We start from the raw sequence: 21,598 nt of genomic DNA on the forward strand, positions 1-21,598 counted from the left end.
CCTGATCTTTCTTTCACCTCTGTTCTGACTTTATTAGCATAGTGTCTTTTTCGTTAATGTGCATTTGAGTGTGTTGTATCTTCTGGAGAGAGATGAACATGCGTAGAGAAGGATGGGCCCTTTTCTGAGAGATTGTTTCCCATGCTTCCAACTCACATTTTTTAACGACAAGTAGTAGGTAAAGATAAAGTCCCTGAGACTAGGGTCTAGAAAGCTTTAACAATTGATTCCTTGATATAACTAGCTGAAAGGAAGTGCGTAAAAGTAGAGTGATTTTAGTCTTCTTGGGATTGTGTCAAAATTCCTTATTGCAGAGGGCTATATTTCAGCTAGTTCCTGAGAAACCTGTAATAATTTGGAATGACCCCGTCTTCCAACAATCTGAAGAAAAAATTGTAAGCCCTCAGTGGTCTCTGCTTGTGTCTTCCGTCATTACCTGAGTTTCCATAAATTCTCTGGAAGAGATGGTAACAAGAAGGAATTGGCAGCCATTCCTTTCCACAAGCAGACAAACACAGAATGCTGATTCATCTTTATTTTCAAACTTAGATTTAAATTTCAAATGTCAGAATTGGTATTTACCAAGCTATATACAGGAAAGACAATAACACATAATGTTATGGTAGTCTTCTCTGTCTACAACAACTGCTTGACTAAAAGGTCTCATTTGGGAATGTTTTCTGAGAATGACCCTAAGAGTTAGATGTTTCTTGAATAAAGCCTTTAACATGCTGGTGACAGCACCTAATTTTCTGTATGCATTTCCAATTGACTAAATAAATAAAATGACTTTCCTTACTCTAGTAAGTATGATAGCTCAGGATCTTCTGCTAGTAGGATGCAAGGGCAAATTGCAGGCTCTTTTTTTCCAACACGGACAATTTCATCTTGCAATTTAAAAAGAAGGGCATTTCTGCATGTGTTTGGTAACATCAGCAATACAACCAGGTGACAGTTACAGCAAATCCCAAGGAAGCCACTTCTTCTGGTAGACAAAGAAGGAAGATAGCAAAAGGAAGAACTGCTATTTTTGGTTTAGTCTGTCTTTACCAACTGATCTTGATGATCAGTTACTGATCTCGTAACTTCAGTGGGATTTCCTACATGCCCTGTCTTCATGGATGTTTGTGCTGTTCCAAAAATCTGTGGGCAACGTGCTCTAGTTTGGACCAGATCATCTCCAGATGTCCCTTCCAACCTCTACCATTCTGTGATTGTGTGATTTTGTGAAAATGGAGCTAGCATCTGCCTGCTAGCAGGCAGCCTCAAAAAATGATTCAGAGTCTATTTAATAAACAGTAATTCGTTATCAAATTACGTGACAATATCAAACTGGTGTTAGGATAAATTATGCTTGTTGCTTGAATTTGTCTTGAATTTATTCTGTCAGCTTCTTGTCTGGTTCTTTTAATTTTGCCATGTATATGTTGCACTGGCTATAGTATAGAATATTAATAAGAAGTAGCACCTAAAAAGCAAGCCTATATGTTCTGATATAAAGTGAAGTGCTCAAACGGCATTGCACACTACAAGGAAATTGGTGGCTCTGCCACATTCCAGAGGGGCAATAACAAAACCAGAAAAAGTCAACGTGATGGTAAATTTTTATTCTTGTATCTGTCATTTTAGTGTGAAAATACAAATATTTAGAATAAAGGCACTCACACCGTGTTCAGCAGTTTGCACTAATGGGAGTAAGTGCAGCAGCTGCAGTGAGAAAATCTTTCTGTGTCCTGATTTTATTCTTCAAAGGGGAATCTGAAGCTAGAAGGAATGTATGCAATAAATAAAGAATAGCAGAAAATCTAATCTAAGCCTCCGTGGGGCTGAAAATTCTTCGAGAATTCTTGGAGGTTAATATTTTATTGTAAGACACAGAAGCAAAGTACTGTAGCTTACTGATTTTTTTTTTTTTTTTTTTGAATGTCAAAAGCAAAGCAGAAAAGATAAACCTGAGAAAGCACTGCCAAGCAGTGCTGAAGCAAAGGTATGGATGATCTTGAATATAACGTAATATTCTTTGTTAAAGGCACCATTAGGAGTTGCAATGGAGAGGTGTAGTATTCTGGAGATGCTTCTGGGGGCTCTCACTTCTGCATCATCTCCATTCTGCCTTTTGAAGACTCGTGGCCATGTGAAGGACAGAGGAAATGACTGGGCAGCTGCAGGACAGCACTTCTACCTCGTCATCAGAATTCTAATCAACGCCTTGCTGAGGGAATACAGAAAGATAATTATATCAAGTGCAGTTTGCTTTCAGACGGCCTGATCCCATGACCTGAAGGAGGCCTCCCTCATTCCTCTGGCAGTGCTATTTCCAGTGCTGCCCGGGATGCTGTTATCCTTTGCCACGAGGGCACACTGCTGACTCACGCTTAGCTTGTCCACCAAGAGCCCCCACGTCCTTTTCTGCCAAGCTGCTTTCCAGGCTGCCTGCCCCCAGCGTATACTGGTGTGTGTGGTTATTCTTACCCAGGTGCAGGACTTTGCACTGCCCTTTCCTGAGCTTCAGGAGGTTCATATCTGCCATTTCTTCATCTGGACTCCATGCCACTGATCAAAACCCTATGAGCATGGCAGTTCTGCTAACTTTCAGTACACCTTAATGTACTCTTACCTAGCCTGTATCGCAGCAGTTTGTCTATGAGGATGCTATGGGAGATACTGTTTGATGTCTTATTAAGGGTGAGATTAAAAAAAAACCTGACCTTATCCACCAAACCAAAAGGCTATCGAGTTGGCCAAGAGCAATTTCCCATTCATAAATCCGTGCAGACTACTCCCCACCACTTTATTGTTCTTAATATTCTTAGAAAAATGACTTGCTCCATCACGTTCTTGGGGAATGAGGTGAGTGTGAATGGCCTGTAGTTCCCTGGGTCCTCAATCTTGCTCTTCATGAAGATAGGAGTGACACTTCCTTTCTGCTAGTCCTCATGAACCTCTCCTGAACTTTCACAGATAATCAAGCGGCCTTACAACAACGTCAACCAACTACCTCAGCATTTGTGAGTGCTTCAGATCCCATGGACCTGTGTAAGTCCACTTAGTTTAAATTGACTTAACTATTCCCTGACCTGATCCTCCTCCACCATGTTTTTCTTTCTCCAGAGTTTCCCATGTGTCTCAAGGAGTGGAGATTTTTGGAAGCTGGTCTTACTCTAAGGATCAAGGGACAAAAGGTATCCAGTACCTCAGCTTTTAGAGTGTCCTTTGTCACGAGGTCCCTGCCACAGTCAGCAGTGGGCCCACATTTTCTACAGCCTTCCTTTTGAAGCTGATAAACTCATGGAAGCCTTTCTTGTGCTTCACATCCCTCAGCAGATTCAATGCTAGACTGGCTTTGGCTTTCCTAACCCCATCCCTGCAGTGTCTCTGTGTTCCTCCAGGACTCCTCCTCTGTCCTTGCTTCCACCCTTTTTATCTTTGGGTTTTGTCAGGAGCTCCTTGTTCATTCAAAGAGTCTCCTTGTTCAGGTCTCCTTGCTCAACTTCCCACATGTAGGGCTGGACCATGATTGAGTTTGGAGAAGATGATCTTTGAAAACTGACCATCTCTCATGGATCCCTCTTCTCTCCAGGGCCATATCCCATGGGGCTCTGCCAAATTCTGCTCTCCTGAAATCTCCTGGACCTTCCCATCCCTGACAAATCCTTCCTTGTGTGTAAGTGTGAGGTCCATCTGAGCACCTCTCCTTGTTGGCTCATTTTTCTTAGGAATTTGTCATCTATGCACTCTCCAAGGCATTGCTCATGCCTTGTTGTGGTGCTCCACTAGTGGGTACCAAGACAGATAAAGTCCTCTATGAGGATCAGAGCCCGCAAGCATGAGGCTTCTTCCATCTGTCTGAAGAAGGCCTCATCTACTTCTTCCTGATCAGAAGGAACAACTTCACCAATGTTGTTCTGCACCTCTTGTTTTCACTGAGGTGCTGTATAAGAGAAATGGCATTAGTGGTCATTGTCAGTGACAAGACTCTCTCTGTAATCTACTTTTTGGACAAATCGAACTGAGTTGACACCTCATCCATCCCCACGCACCATTTCTGCTGTTGTCACACATAAATGGCATTTGTTTTTGTTCTCTTCTGTCTGCTGATTCTTTATGTACTCTATGTATTGCTTTTTAAATCACAGAAGAATAACATTGCCATTTAACACTGTGTTCCTTAACTTTCTATACGTAGGATATCTCAAAGTCACTGTATATTTTATCAGAAGGTCTTTGAAATTTATTCTCTTGATAAATAAAAAATAATAAATTATGAAATGAAATATAAATCAGGGAATACAGTTATATCTGTTCAAAAATAGATTACAGAAAGAGTCTTGTCACTGTTAATAACCAGTGGTGCCATTTCTCTTATACAGCACCTTAGTGACAACAAAACACAGCAAAGAAACAATATACTCAGATTCCTGTAAATAAGATCTGTGAGTATTACTGTGCTTGAAACCAATTTGGGAAAATATACGCTAACTGAAATCTTGTTGTACTGAATGTACATTTATTGTTTTCCACTTTCAATGTCTGTGGGATTTTTGCTTCTTGCTTGCTTTTTTCTGCCTTCCAAATGTTTTCAACATTTGTGCAGTAATTTAGCCACCAGGACTTCATAAGGCACCTGACTCACTGAAGGCCAAAACTCCTCTCCTGTGAAATTTTATTCATTTATATCTTTCTGTCCTGAGCAGTCCCAACATCAGTGAAAACAGAGGTGGTATGTGTTTTCAAGAGTCAAAAAAAAAAAAAAAAAAAAAAACACTAGGAAAAACAACTAAGATATTATGAAATGTTTCCTTTCCTCCAAAATTCTAACATAGACTGTGGAGGTACAGGGAATGGTCGCTTGAAATGGTAGTGTCTCTAACCTGTGTTACACAGATATATGTATAAAATATGCATCTATACAGGTGCGTTTCTTTTCAAGCAGAAGCAAAAGGGAGGAGAAAGAAGATACTTCGTGTTGTGTGTGCAGTCTGTGAGAGGAGGGTCCCAGAGTACAGGAGGCCTGCTGCAAGCAGAAGATCGCATTCCTGGGGTGAAGTCTGGACCATGGGGCTACTGGTACGCTGCCCTTTCCCCTTAAGCCACTGAGGAAAGCAGATGTGCAACCAGTCCTGGCATGTGTAATCATAGAATCTTTTGGGTTGGAAAGGGTCCATAAGATCATCAAGTCAACCATCACCTAACACTACCAAGTCCACCCTTAAACCATGTCCCTAAGCACCGCATCCACGGGTCTCTTAAATACCTCCAGGGATGGTTACTCCACCGCTTCCCTTGGCAACCTGTTCCAGCGCCTCTCTTCACTCTTTACTCTTTCCATGAAGAAAATCTTCCTGACTTCTAATCTAAACCTCCCCTGGAGCAACTTGAAGCCATTTCCTCGCATCCTAATGATGACAAACTGTTCAGGTATTCCCCTGGCATGTGAGGTGTCTTCCTGCCTGCCCAGGAAAACTTCCCTGCGTGTTCACAGGAGCAGGCACACCAAAAGGTGGTGGGAAGGTTGAGCTTTACGAGAAGCAGGGAGCACACACAAATAGACTTTAATTTGAATGTCAATAGCCGGTGCTTGCATCAAGGTGGCAAATTGCAAAATAATTATTATAGGCCTTGGTGTTGCCTTGTCTTAAATAAAGGCAATAAGGGATGCATGCTAGAAAGAGGTAAATGCCCTTTGAACTACTATACAGGCAGAAATTAACTGTAATTTTCTCTAAGCAACATACAAAAATGGAAAAAAAAAATATAGTAACTGTGTTGATTTCTAATATTTACTGTGCTTTAAGTATGTAGCAGTGCTTTTTACCACTCCCCATCTTTTCCTTTTATTTTGCATGAAATTTGAAAGCTTGACTGTAGTCTAAAAAGATACTCTAGAAAAGTATCATGGTGTTATTCCATAATTGCTGTATATTCTTTTGCAAGTGAAATAGCAATTTATCTTACTATTGAATCTGTTGGAAAATCAAGTTGAGTTTGCTCTTGTTACCAGTAAGAAAAATTGTAGATTAAAAGACTAATTAGAAGCCTTGCTGAGGGGAAAGAGGGCAATAATAACACCTGTGCCTCTCTTGTATTGATTCTATAGCATTAAAAAGGAGCCTTTTGTTCAATAACATAATTTAAACATTATTATTAAAGACCAGTAGTCTTCTGATAATGATAAAATATGATTTTGCATAACTTTCTAAATACATTCACAGTTTGGCTATTACTATGCACATATTTTTGCAGGAATGAGGTACTGCAGCTCACATAAGTTCATTATGCAGTTTTCTAAACACCCCATTCTTTCCTACTCATTCCAAGTGGGTCTTCATTCTGCCACGTGTGATGCATAGCTTTACGCTGGTGATTTAGCCACGGGGAACAATTCAGTTTGGAACAAGTCTGGTTTGTAGGATTCAGGGTTTATATATTTATTGAAAATTTTAAATACAGATTTTATTTTTGGTTGATGCTTGTCTTTCCCAGACTTTCTCGTAGTGTTTGGTCAATATCAACTTGAAAAATTTACTAGACACTTACACAGACAATAAATTATAACCCATGAATATTGGTTAATGAATAATGAATGAATAATTACCATGAAAGGGTAATTTTGCTCTCTGAGAATAGGAAATAAAAGAAGGAAATTCATCAGAAATTATGACCAGGAGAGACAAGTGGAAGAGACAGTGTTTGCATCTGGTGAAGAGAAGCAGATGAGTATTTACTGGCATTTGTTGGTTAGGGAGCAAAGTAATGCATTGCAGGGCTAGAACAGAGGAGAAATATTGTAATGGATTGAAAACGTAACAAGAAATTGCCTGTGGAAACTTTTGCTGGCCTATTTAAAATGGCAGTTGTATGAGCTCTAAAACATGGAATTTTTGGGTAGATTTTAAGTACCTGTTGGTTTGGACTTTTTTAAGAGCGAAGATGTTATAGTATGAAACTACAATCTGCATTTTTTCCAAATGTGCAAAGATACCAGCTTATATCTTTCAAAGTAATGTACAGTTTTCTGCATTTATTTGCATAGTGTTTTACATTGTGTGTTTTCTATATAAAATAGAAATGGTGAGAAGTTTAACATTGCGATGTAGCCAAGCTTTGGTCTTAGTCAAGTGATACAGGTAATATTTATCACGAGGAAGCCACGTGAAAAAGGGATGAGTTTTGTACATAAGGTACTCAACGAGATTTTCTTTCTTGAGTGCTGGACCAGAAGATAAATTTCTGCAAGGAAAGGGCTACTCCTTTGTTCCTGTAAGTCCTGTTTTTCAGCAATTCATAAGTGTTGGTAGGAGAGAATCTTTTAGGAAGACTTTGAGAAAGCGAAGGAAGGGATGCTTATGTGCTATCTCAGTAAAGCCTGAGACTTTCAGCTTAAAATCCTCGTTTAAATTATCACTGTTCACTCACATCATTCATTTATTTTCTTCTGCCCATTGCTGGATCTGACAAAGCACAGAACAAAATTTCCTTTCTTTTTCAACATAGATTGATTTATGTGTTCTAAGAAAAAGGTTTCGTGAGGGGAAATACTGAAGTTCGTACCAACCACTAAAGAAACAAGGTTCTTATCAGCTCTTATGGTATTGACTCTAGCATCCTCTCCATTAGCTTCTCTTAGAAGTTTTCCAACCAGTGGTTTTCATGTTTCTTTCCTTCTACCAGTATAATATGGAAGGAGCTTCTCATAATGTCCACATTATATCACTGTCACCTTTAAAACTTTTCCCCACTGAAATACCCATGAAACCAATGACAGCATATAAGTCGCAGTCTGGCATTATCGTACAGCCAAGTAAAACCTCACAGCTAGCTGTTTCCAAAGGCCATGTTTTTCCCTTCAGCCCCCTCCATGCTCACTTGTGGCTGCACGTTCCCACTTTGCCTCCTGTGCCATCACTGTTACTCATCTGATCTTGCAGTGAGATGGGTAAGTAAGCTAAATGAGCAGAAAAACAATTGCTTTTCTATACAAGTAGATTTCTGCCCGTTGAATTTCACAAATTGGGAGCAGATGAGTTTCAGTGTCAAAGCAAACGAAGGCAATTACTGGGGCAGAAAAGTGGAGCAGAATCACCCTTCTTTGTCAGAAGTTAGCTTTTAGATCAGCTTAGCCATGATTGCAACTATAAATAGCTAGTATACCGAGAATGCTGCTTATCACATTGATCTGCTATCTCCCTGGGCCCATGTGCCTGTAACCACCTTATTTCCTTTGTCTGCTACTTTAGTTGTAAGCATTTTGTTCAGGGGTTGCCTCTCTGTAGCGTATATGTAAACCACAAATTTTGAAACTGTGAAATTTTTGCTGTGATGTTTACCGCACCGTATCATCTTTCCTTCCTAACAGTTGTCAGACATTATTAGTTACTGGTTGGGGAGGATGACATGGCCTTCACAGAGCTGTTTGTCCACGTCATTGTAAAAAGGCTTAGTATTATCACACCTCCTCTGCGTAATATAAATAAAGTTAATACTGGAAATAAAAAGAATTTCTTCATCCTCATCTAGCAGTTTGGAATTTGAGGGCTGTATACAGCTGTGTTGGGTACATAGAGAAATATCTGTCACCAACCTTCAGGAGGAAAGAACTGTAAACTTTATACACTTGATGGTCATGTCTGTTTGGCCTGTGCAGGTATTGTTCCTAGTGTTGTGGTTCCATGATATTTTCTGTGGGTATGGGGTATGAAAAAGGGCTTTAAGGGCTGCATTTATGAAATACATTGTGGACACAGACACAGTGATTTAGGAGCTTGGTATTAGGAAATTAAAGCTTGGGTTCCTACATAACTGATTTGAATATAGCAGAAGGATTCTTATGGGGCCAGTGGGAAATATTTTCATCTTTAACACTTGTTGATATCTTGTTATTTTTTTAAAACATCTTACACTGGGCTGTTTGCATGTCATCAGCTGGGATAAGCCCCTTGGAGAGCATAAGCTGCTCTGGACTGGTTGCAACCCCAGGAAGCAGACTGAAGGGGTGGAGAAAGGCAAATCCAGAGAATAAATTAAGCAGAACAAATCAGGATGATATTGGAAGAGAACTCTGGGCTTCAACCTGTGCTGTTGTCCTCCTCCTCTGCCCTCCGACCTACCTCTTGACAGGGCCTTTTCATTTATGAGACCCCTGTACCATATATGAACTAACCCCTGTGAATATCTGTCTCCCCAAACAATATCTGTCTTCAGATGAGGATTGAATGAAGGGGGGATAGCATGGAAACTCAACAGATTCATTAGCACATCTGCCTGGAGTGTACACCTCATCTTGGTGTGACCTCTGAACTGACTGGTCATGGCTCTCTGCCACTACAAGACGAAGGTTGTCCTCTTCCATTGTCATGTTTGGGGTGGCTTTGCTGCCTGGCTGAGGCATAAGCCAGGCTAGAAGTCTGGCTGCTGGACAGATAAGCCAGGCAGAAATGTTTCGTGCAGTGTCTCACCCAGACCAGGTGAGAGCTAGCACAGTCAGAGTGGATAACTGACTAAAAAATTGGAAAATCAGAAACCTATTCAACTGGCCTTACTGTCAGGAAAGTTATAATCTGAAACTGTGTCTTGGATTTTCTACAGCACCTCGTAGTGAAGAAGAACCAGGATGCACCTTGGCAACCTTATCTCCTTCTCTTCTTGGCAACCTTATCTCCTTCTCTTCTTGGTCCTGTCACCCCAATTTCCTGGTGCTGTGGGGTGCAGGGAGTGGTACAATGCCACAGCCACGACGTGTGGTATGGTAGGGAGCTGCCTATTTTTAAAGATGGCTTTGGAGGCTCTAAATCCATACGTTAACTTTCAGTAAATTTAAAAATCTTTTATGGCCTGAAATTTATTAAAAATTGCAGGTTTTCAGTTAGAATAGGAAAGTTACTTCCATGCACTGCTTTAAATTTGTGTTTCTGACTTCACCTACGTTGCTGTTTCAGCAGTTTCTGACTTAAATAAATCCTTGCAATAGTTTGCTCCTTCGTGAATATTAATTTGTTGTTAGCTAACAGAAGAGTCATTGTGATTTCTTTAGCATTATGCTTATGCAGACCTGACTGCTGATGCCAGAGTAATGATTAACAGAACCATTAATGGGCTCTTGAGGGTCCAGAAATAGTCAAATACATCCTACACAGCATTGCAACTGTAGCAGGTAAGCAGTCTGACATTTTTAGACTTTTGTGTAAAAGCCTCAGATGATCCTCTGCATCGAAAACAAACCAGTTGCTTCTATTTTTACCTGTAAAAAGAGGAAGTCAGGTTAAGTTTTCTTTGCATGACTTCTTTAAAAATGTGAATATCCCTTGAGAAGAACAACTGTTTTTCACAATAAAATATATATATTTTTTATTATTAGCTCTTTTAAGGAGCATCAGCAAACATATCTGTTCCTTGTATACAGATCTGATGAACAACTTTCTTGTGTAATTTGGAAATAATAATGCAGAGAGACACCAAACAATATTACTATATAAAAGAGTTGAGCTAAACTTGTAAACTTAAAAAGAAAACAATGATAAAATCTCTTTCAAAAGAGAGCAGTGTGAACAGCCAAGCTGAAAGGAAAACTAGTAGATATGGATTCTTAATTTCAAATGCTGAAGACCTGTTAGTGAGTGGATTGATCACAACCATCAGAGATATTCCTTTGAATCTGTTCACGACTGTGCCTGAGGTCACGTTAAAGGATAATGTGACTAAACTGTAATTTCTGAGGTCTGTGTGATTTTAACAGGTAATGAATGCACAGTGCACTACAAAACCAGTTTTTCACTAGTTATTTCTGTGTGCCTTGAGTGTAAGGGCAAAACTGGAATGCTGACCATAAACCAACCTCTGAAGACCCAAAATAATCTATCAGAAATGAGTAGCTCTGTGGTGTATACCTGTACCCAGCTTTTTCAGTTTTGTGGTTTTCCTGTGTAAAAATCTTACTTTTCTGGAATGCCACTACTGGTTGGCCTCTTCACAATGCTGGACACAAAACAATGGCTGTAGACTTTTTAGTGCATCTGCTTTGATTATGGGTTTTGATATCAGTGGGAGTCCTGGGCTGTACTGGGCAGATTTGTTGGGTAACTAACAGTTTTGGAAGGTTAGTGTCAACTTAATGTATGTATATTTGTTCTCTGGGTACCCAGTACCCTGAGCTGGTGGAAGGGGATGGGGAGCAGGATGTGGCCCTCACCATCCACGAAGAACTGGTTGGTGACCTGCTACGGCACTTGGATGTGCACAAGTCGATGGGGCCGGATGGGATCCACCCAACGGTACTGAGAGAACTGGCAGAGGTGCTGGCCAAGCCACTATCCATCATTTATCAGCAGTCCTGGCTATCAGGTGAGGTCCCAGCTGACTGGTGGCTAGCGAATGTGACGCCCATCTACAAGAAGGGACGGAGGGCTGACCCGGGAAACTACAGGCCTGTCAGTTTGACCTCAGTATGAGGGAAGCTCATGGAGCAGATCCTCTTGGGAGTCATCATGCAGCACTTGAAGGGCAAGCAGGCGATCAGGCCCAGTCAGCATGGGTTTATGGAAGGCAGGTCCTGCTTGACGAACCTGATCTCCTTCTATGACAAAGTGACGCGCTGGGTGGACGAGGGAAAGGCTGTGGATGTGGTCTACCTTGACTTCAGCAAGGCTTTTGACACGGTCTCCCACAGCATTCTCCTCAAGAAACTGGCTGCTCTTGGCTTGGACTGGTGCACGCTTCGTTGGGTTAGAAACTGGCTGGATAGCCGGGCCCAAAGAGTTGTGGTAAATGGAGTCAAGTCCAGTTGGAGGCCGGTCACCAGTGGCGTCCCCCAGGGCTCGGTGCTGGGGCCGGTCCTCTTCAACATCTTCATCAATGATCTGGACGAGGGCATTGAGTGCACCCTCAGTAAGTTTGCAGATGACACCAAGTTAGGTGCGTGTGTCCATCTGCTCGAGGGTAGGAAGGCTCTGCAGGAGGATCTGGATAGGCTGCACCGATGGGCTGAGGTCAACTGCATGAAGTTTAACAAGGCCAAGTGCCGGGTCCTGCACCTGGGGCGCAATAACCCCAAGCAGAGCTACAGGCTGGGAGATGAGTGGTTGGAGAGCTGCCAGGCAGAGAAGGACCTGGGAGTGATGGTGGACAGTCGGCTGAATATGAGCCAGCAGTGTGCTCAGGTGGCCAAGAAGGCCAACGGCATCCTGGCTTGTATCAGAAACAGCGTGACCAGCAGGGCTAGGGAGGTGATCGTCCCCCTGTACTCGGCTCTGGTGAGGCCGCACCTCGAGTACTGTGCTCAGTTTTGGGCCCCTCGCTACAAGAAGGACATCGAGGTGCTTGAGCGAGTCCAAAGAAGGGCGACGAAGCTGGTGAGGGGCCTGGAGAACAAGTCCTACGAGGAGCAGCTGAAGGAGCTGGGCTTGTTCAGCCTGGAGAAGAGGAGGCTCAGGGGCGACCTTATCGCTCTCTACAGATACCTTAAAGGAGGCTGTAGAGAGGTGGGGGTTGGTCTGTTCTCCCACGTGCCTGGTGACAGGACGAGGGGGAACGGGTTAAAGTTGCGCCAGGGAAGTTTTAGGTTAGATGTTAGGAAGAGCTTCTTTACTGAAAGGGTTGTGAGGCATTGGAACGGGCTGCCCAGGGAGGTGGTGGAGTCACCATCCCTGGAAGTCTTCAAAAGCCGTTTAGATGTAGAGCTTAGGGATATGGTTTAGTGGGGACTGTTAGCGTTAGGTCAGAGGTTGGACTCGATGATCTTGAGGTCTCTTCCAATCTAGAAATTCTGTGATTCTGTGATATATAGTAAGTACATACTGCATGTATGGACCATATGAACAATCATTTCTACTCAACAAAAGTATTTGCATAGTCAGTGCATTTCTCAAAAATTGGATGTTGAATTCTGAACCAAACACCAGCAGGATTAGAAAGAATGTTCAAGTGGAGCGAGCTATGGAAGCATACTAGGTTTGGGAAATACATTTATAATAAGCTACAACAAAGATACATGAATAGATATAAAAGCTTTACCAAGCTTTTCTTGATACTTGCCTCAAGAAATGGTAGCCTGTTCATACACCAAAAAATAAGTGGATTCAATCTGAAATTTGTCTTGTGTTTCTTTATGGTTCTTTTGTTTATTTGTTGTTTTTTATAGAAACTTTTCCTTATAGATATTGAAAACTCACATTAACTGTATTTGAAGGGACACCAACAGCAACTAAGAGGACATTACAAGAAGTTTTGTAGTAGTGGACAACATTACAAGAAGTTTTGTGGTAGTGGATTTTGAGTTACATCTTGCTCTTGATCATGGGCTTCATAATTGACTCATGATGGCCTGGAACACACATGCTGTGGGTTCCCTTGTGTGTAGTGCTTGATTAAACTAAAATATTTCCTTATTGGTGGTGCAGCTGTGCCACTGGAAGCAGCAGTGAGAGAACTCATCTGTATGATTACACTTAGGTTTCCAGTCCAACTGCAGAGAAATTGTTGAATATGTTGGTTGATCATAGAAGCTATGACCAAGAGTATCTATTATATTTATTGTTATTATTAAAGGAAGACACATTGAGGTAGGGCTGGGGAAGTACCCTGGCTGAAGAAGTGGTTTCACCTGTTTCAGTCTGTACTTTGTACTTGGCTATTTACCACCTTAACTTACTGGAGTAAATTCATTGCTGGCTTTGTGCCTAATGGTTGCTGAAGGCTCTTCCAGTGCATGAGCTCATGGGGTACATCTCTTTTAGTGAACAAGACTGCCAAAGGCCAAGTTGTGTCCCCAACACCATAGTTGTACCTTGTTTCTGAAATGGACAACCTGTATCCTGGCTGAGCATTCAACACGTGCTGTTCCTGAATGCTGCTGGGAAATTGTCTGGGAGAGCACTGGCTAAGCTGAAACAAAGGGTCATCAAATGGCTCGGGTTGGAAGGGACCTTAAAGATCACCTGGTTCCAACCCCCCTGCCATATGCAGGGATGCCACCCTCTAGATCAGGTTGCCCTGGGCCCCATCCAGCCTGGCCTTGAGCACCTCCAGGGATGGGGCATCCACAGCTTCTCTGGGCAGCCTGTGCCAGAGCCTTACTACCCTTACAGTGAAGAATTTCCACCTGATGTCTAATCTAAATCTATCCTCTTTTAGTTTAAGGCTGTAGTGGGTTTACGAGGCTAGGTTTTGGTAGCAGGGGGGCATAGGGGTGGCTTCTGTGAGAAGAATCTAGAAGCTGTCCCATGTTAGATAAGGGCTCTGCTGCTGGCCAGAGCTGAGCCAATAAGTGATGTTGTTTGTGCCTCTGGGAGAGCAGATTTAAGAAAGGGAAAAAAAAATGCTGCTACAGAGCAGCTGGGAGAGAGAGGAGTGAGAAGCAGCCCTGCAGCCACCACGGCGAGGGCAGCAGGAGGGCAGGAGGTGCTCCAGGCAGGCAGCAGCAGTTCCCCTGCAGCCTGTGGAGAGGCCCCTGGTGGCTGTCCCCCTGCAGCCCATGGGTCCCACATGGAGCAGATCTCCACGCTGCAGCCTGTGGAGAAGCCCCCAGTGGAGCAGGTGGATGTGGCCTGGAGGAGGCTGCGGCCCATGGAGGGCCTCGCAGGAGCAGGCCCTGGGCTGGAGCTGCAGCCTGTGGAGGACCCATTTTGGAGCATTTTGCTCATGACAGACAAACCAAGCCATGTGGGAGCAGTTCTTGAAGAGCTGCTGCCTGTGGGCAGCCCCCGCAGGCTCAGCTGGAGAAGGACGGCATCCCGTGGGAGGGACCCCACAGGGAGCAGGGGCAGAGAGGGACCGTGAAGGAGCGGCGGAGATGAAGCGTCAGGGCCTGGCCGCAGCCCTCATTGCCCCTTCCCCTGCGCTGCTCAGGGGGAGGAGGTGGAAGAGGGTGGATGTGGAGGAGGTGTTTTTGGTTTCTTTCCTTTGTTTCTCACTTATCTAGCTTGTTAGTAATAGGCAATAAATCTTACTGTCTCCCTACTCTGTGTCTGTTTTGCCCGACATGATAATTGTTGAGCGATCTCCCTGTCCTTATCTCAACCCTTGAGCCTTTTGTGTTGTATTTTCTCCCCCTTCCTCTTTGAGGAGAGGGAGTGAGAGTGGCTGAGGTGGAGCTTGGCTGTCCACCCAAGTAAAACCACCACCATTTTCCTTTGTCCTATCCTTATCTACCCAAGTAAGAGTCCTTCTCCATCTTTTTTGTAAGACCCCTTTAAATATTGAAAGACTGCCACAGACCCTTGTAGCAACAGAGATAATCCAGTCCCAGTGTCTGGGCCCATGCACTGACAACTCTTTTCTGGCATAGGTAGAGCTGAGGTGGCTGCACCTTAGCTGCTGCAGCTGATTGATCTCTCCAGCGCAGACAGGAGCAGTGTCCACCTTTACCATTCAGAATGGCTTGGTTTAATTTTCTGTGGTAGGAAGATACAGAGACCTTCTACACTTAGTAGAAGAGGAGGGAGAAAGATAGTAAGCCAACACATTTTAATACCTTTCATGTTTTGGTTACTTGTAAATCAGAACAATTTTTTTTCAGAGTGGATTAGAACTGTAAATGCCTTAGTGAAGGGAAAATCAGAGATCATGTTTGCTTTGAGGCAAAGGACTGAAAGGCATAACGTTTCTTTTTATAATCTAATTGTACATATGTTTCTGTGTATTTTATGAATTTCTTGCTACCAATGGAATAAAAAAACAAACGAGAAAGTTGAAATGTGAATATCACTTCTGTATTGGCCTGTCTTTGTTTCCAAGTGGATAGTCTTAATGCTGTAATTTTTTCTTATTATTGTGTTGATACTGTAAATGCTAGTTTTATCAATTTGATATTTTTGTCCTTTCCTAACACATCTTAATGCCTTTAACATAGCTGCTAGTATTGGCAAGTAAATAAACATTTTGTGTTGCCATTGTTTAAGAAACATAAAAGGTATCTCCCTCCTCCCAATATTTTTAATATGCCAGGTATTAGCTATTCCTGCCGTTACCATTATCTCCTTGGATGTTACAGTCAAAAGGTAAGGAGAAGTCCTAATTCCTTGTTTCCTCCTTTCTTTCTTCTTGCATTTTTTTTAATTATTATTTTTCCAAAGGTGGGTGTAGAATATCCAAGTAAATGTACTGATGCAAGTGGTAGTGTTTTTCCTTTGCAGTCTTCTATTGTTCTTTACTGTGATATGCCCATCACACTTTCTTTTGGTTCCCTCTCCTGCCAGGACCTGCCTGTAGTTGCTTCTTATTCCCTATTTTTTTGCCTCAAGGGTGTAGTTAATTGGATTACAGCTCATGTTCTCTGCTTGATTCCCAAGAGCCAGAAAGCAGGAAAGTTCTAGCCACCATCTGCTTTTCCCTTGTCCTGTGGATTTCTTTCATCTTTAATGAACTCGGACCAAAACACAGACCACAGTACTCATGAGCTACCATAATACTTCAAAGGAGCTTTTGAGCTAGCTGGGCAAGAATTCTGGGGCCTACATATAGACATTAGATAGATCAAGCAACAAGCCTCTGAAAAGCTGAGGATTTACAGAATCTGACAACTGTTTTACTAATGACTGTGTTGTAAACATGAAAAAAGATCCCTTCTGAATGTATTTGTTTCACTGTAAACAGTGCAAAGCCCGATTTTGCCCTTTTCTTTATCATTTGAGGAAATGTTGATGGATCCTTGACCACAGGATTGGCAGTGGTGCGTTAGCACCTGGGCCAACAGGGATATGGTTAGTTGACAATGCCATGGGTCAGGGTGGTTGTAATCAGCTCCTCAGTAAACCCAGATGAAACTTCTGCCCACCTTCTGGTTTTCCTTTAAAAGAACAAGTGCTAGGGTTTTACTATTCTTGTTATGATTTTATTAACCTTTAGAGTGGGAAAGATAACTCTTGAATTGCTACAAATATTTATTCCCTACATATTGCAAGAAAAGACTATAGCTTCAGCACTAGAAGCCAATCTTGCACACAAAACACATGAGACTATGATAGTAATTTAGATGTCCACACTATTCACCAGGAAACTATAATAGTAATTCAGAAGTCAGTAAGTTTTGAATTCCATTTGAGGGAAACCCTGTTATTATTTTTTTTCCCCTCCTATCAGATGTAAAGAAATAGGTACCAAACTTTGGCTGTTCTTCACAACATTCTTTTTGCACACACACAAAAAAGGTGTTTGTAAAATGCTGAATATGGATCTACATTGGTTAGTGACGTATTCTACATTGTGCTTACTCACAATGCTTTTCTCTTAGACAGACTGAGTTTCTTCAGCTGTTGCTCAGAGGACAGTGTTGAAGGGTTTTGAAATTTATGCCCTTCCAGTAGCTCTGTATCAGAAGTTGTTTTAGCAAGCACAGAGATGCTAGTGTAGTAAATGTAAAGACAAAGTTGTGTGGCATGAAAAGATGGAGAACTGCTGTTCCAATAGAGTATCTGGGAACATAAACATACAATCAAATCTTGAAACATTATCGGACTCCAAGTAGAAGTTGCAAGGGGAAATCTTGCCTGGCAGAGAGGCAATTTCTGATCTGCATATTGCATAGCGATATTCGGGGAATCCCAGTGTGAAATGTATACAGGCCTTTATAAGATTGATTCCAGCAGGTAAATTAGTTAACGTTGTGGTGAGATGTATGACTTCCTTTCTGTACTCAATAGGCTAAAATTGTGTAATAGGTTTTTTTTGGAAAAGAAAGCTGTAAAGGACACCATCATCCTTGCTAGAAGTAAATGATCCAGTATAAAGCATGTGATAAATGCTTCAAGAAAAGTTTGGGTTTCTTTCCTTTGTGAAAATGTAAAATGCTTGGTAAAGATGCTTGTTTTAATGATTCTGTTGTACACTGCACTCTGAAATCTGGTTGAAAAAAAACATTGAGCTTCCTATAATAAGGAGAAACGAGTCACCACAGGTATGTGGTAATGACTTTGTAGGAAATAAGTATAAAACTTTACACAAAATCTCACAAATTATTCCAGGTGACACCTGTTCATTCAGCCTGATGTATGAAATCTCCCCTAACATCTGGTGGTACAATGTTAGGTAACTTTTGTAGTGTCTCTGTAGATTGATAGTGCTGGGAGCTATAGTGATTGCTGCTAATTTATAATAGTGTAAGACACTGCTGGGAACATTTCATCCAAAAAGCCGTGTAGGAAGGTGTATGGCAACATGCTATTTGCATTGGTTATAAGACATTATCATTATTTTTGAAAATGATGAAAGTGCTAGGAATGTTTTATCCTGTAGCGATCCTTATCACCGTATTTCTGACATGCTGTGGTCCCTTCATAGCTTAATAGCTTCCATTTCCCTCACAAGTAGAAAATACAGGCTTTAAAGTATATACACAAATTCACATTAAAAGTGTGATCAGAATGCAGTAGGGCTTTTTTGTTCTGTTTTATTTGCCTTTTTCAAACAGCTGTGTTCTCAAAACTGTGTTACAAAAAGAGAATGCATAAAATACTGAGCTGAGCTACCCAGGACTTTATTAAGCTACCAAACAACGCAGTCTCAAAGGAAAAAAATAATGTTGTAGCTTGCAATTATTTATTCTGTATCTTAAAGAGTCCAGCTCTAGAGATGGGTCTTGATAAACAAAATATTTTGACTATTTAAGAGAAAGGCATATTAGCCACCGATGTGTCCTGGTAGCAAGGAAAGCTAGAGTTATCCTGGGCTGCAGTAGGCAAAGTGCTGCCAGCAGAACTGGCGAGGCCATGCCTGGAGTGCTGGGTCCAGTTTGGGGCTTCCCAGTGCAACACAGACCTGGAGCTCCTGGAGAGCGTCCGACAAAGGCCAACAAGATGAAGAAGGGACTGGAGCATCTCTCCTCTGAGGAGAGGCTGAGAGAGCTGGGACTGTCCAGCCTGGAGAAGAGAGGCTCAGGAGGATCTTATCAGTGTGTATAAAGACCTGAAGGGAGGGAGCAGAGAGGTCAGAGCCGGGCTCTTTTCAGTGGTGCCAAGGCCAGGACAAGAGGTGATGGGCACAAACAGGAACACAGGAGGCTCCCTGTGAACATCAGGCAGCACTTCTGTGTTGTGCAGGTGACCAAGCACTGGCACAGGCTGCCCAGAGAGGCTGTAGAGTCTCCTCCGTGGAGATCTTCAAATGCTGCCTGCACAGTGTCCTGAGCACCCTGCTCTGGGCGGCCCTGCTGGAGCAAGGGGTTGGAGCAGTTGGCCTCCAGAGGTCCCTTCCCACCTCAGCCACTCTGTGATTCTGTCAGTGAAAATAAAATAAAATAAAATAAAATAAAATAAAATAAAATAAAATAAAATAAAATATTAAAAAGCACAATCTTTGAAACTGTGTTCATTGTTAAAAAAAAAAAAAAGAAAAAAAAGTGAGAAGGAGCAGTAAGTAGACACACTTTCCCAAGTACACAAAAAAAAAGTTAATTAATTTGCTCTGCATTAATGCTTTTAATATTAGTGTTTGGTTTTTTTTTGTTGTTTTGTTTTTGTTTTTTAGTTTTTCTAAGTTTAAAATGAGCTAATAATCCCTCTCGGTCCCTCCAAATATGAGAAGTATGTGTGGGGGGGAAGGTGAAGAAGAAGAGAGAAGAAAAAAATCTGTATTTTTATTATTCACCAAAACAATTAAGAAGGTAAATCCAGGTGTTCTTTTTATTTCTGACCAAGTAAACCAACTTGTGTGAAACATCCATGAAACTAAAAGGAGGAAGAAAGATCACAGTTCAGATTAAGAAATCGGGTATTTCCATACTTTTGTGTATTGTATGTATTAAGGGTGAATCAAATTACGAATTGCCAGCAGAAGGCCAGCTAAAAAAACATGTTCAGCTAAAAACCATGCACATACTTAATCCGAGACAATATTCAAGCATGAGAAGATGGAAATTAAATGAGTGCAGCACTCCAGCAGTGTTTCCTACAACATGAGACTTCTGAGGATCCAGGAAAGAAAGGAGACAAACTTGTCTTTTGAAGGAGAATTCATGATGTACCCTGATAAATCTGATTTGTGATGTCCTTATTCTAATCAGTGGTGTTTTTTCCTTTTTTTTTTTTTTTCATAGAAAAATAACTTTGTACTGTAGACTTATTTTCCCAGCAAAGGTGGAATATTCATTAGAATGTTAATTCTTGGGGGTTCTGTTTTCATTTAGAAATAAAAATGCCTAAAAGCTGGGATGGCTGCCTTTGTGCTTATAAAATGCTGATTGACACAATTAAATAGAGTACATGTTTTTAAGTTTTGGAAAGTGACCAGTAGAGTACAGTTCCACCTGACATCTGAACTTGTTTCATACTAGGGCACAGGAAGATGCTCTATCTACTGCAACAGAATTCCAGTGTCTGCTCAAGGATGTAGGTGATTGACAATGCCAGTTTTGATTTGTCTGCATCTGATAGATAGCACTTGTGTCAGAGCTTTTGCTCAGCCTTATTGTGGCTAGGATGATCCTCAGCTGCTGGTTTGCTTCGTAACACAGACTATGCTTGCTGCACAGCGTTAAAGGGTGGAAAAGTCCCATTCAGTCCCTCTGGTGACCCTACTGCTCTTTGCAGGTAGTCACTTCATTGACCATCATCCAATTCTCATGTCAGAATCAAGCAAATGGGCAATATTGGCAGCAGGGGAACAATTGGACTAGATGATCTTGGAGGTCTTCTCCAGCATTAATGATTTATGATTCTATGAAATCTGATTCTGATGGTTGGTTTTTCTTTGAAATGTTTCACAAATATTTAGCAGCACAGTTTTTGCTAAGGAACATAACTGAATAAATAGATTATAGCATCACATATGGAAATCAGTGATACTGTTTGTTTTTTTTTGTCTCATTTCAAGTTTTTAGTACAACAGATGCTGAAACGCAAATTTCAGAAATAGCGAGGTGAAAAAGAATCTGAAAAGAAACAGAAGAAAAATACCCAAGTCACAGAACAGTTGTGATGGCTATTACAATGTTTTTGAAATTCTCATAGGCAGTAATTGTCTACAGGGCCTATAGCTGCGGAATGGACTTGTTTCTTCCTAAACTGAACTCTGTAGTTTTCCTGAAACTTGATGGAGCTACAGTTGTGCTAAACCTAAGATGCTTGTTCACTGTTCGCTGTGCAAAGAGGCATTCATTCACCTGTTCTTTTTTTGCCTCCACATGTTATTTGACACAAAAAAATTATTAACATGTTTTCCAGGAGCTGATGGAAACTGCTTTCTCTTAGTGAATTTTACCGGAAAGCAAGTGATATCCTGCCTGACTCCTTAATACAGTTATATAATTCTTACAGTGCTAAGCCTTAGCAAAAGAACAGTAACACTGATCTATCTTGGCATTCCATTAAGTATATATTTCTGCCTATAACTCAGACTTTGATTCTGTGAATCTTTCTTTCAGAGGCATTTTAATTGTACCTATTCCTTGCTTCTGCATATTTTCAGTTACCCATTTCTATTGCTTGTCCTCATCCCTTCCTTCTCTCCTTTTGTTTAGCTTTCTGATATATTTTCCTCATTTAAAATATAGCTTCTGAGATGCATATGCTTGCTTGACCTTCACGCTGCATCAGATCACTTCTGTAGCTTCATAACATAGCTTTGGGTTTCCCAAACCAGCAGATGCACATCCAGGTAGGCTTTCTTCTGCTTA

Source organism: Anas platyrhynchos, chromosome 2 (genome assembly GCF_047663525.1).
Source record: "Anas platyrhynchos isolate ZD024472 breed Pekin duck chromosome 2, IASCAAS_PekinDuck_T2T, whole genome shotgun sequence".
NCBI lineage: Eukaryota > Metazoa > Chordata > Aves > Anseriformes > Anatidae > Anas > Anas platyrhynchos.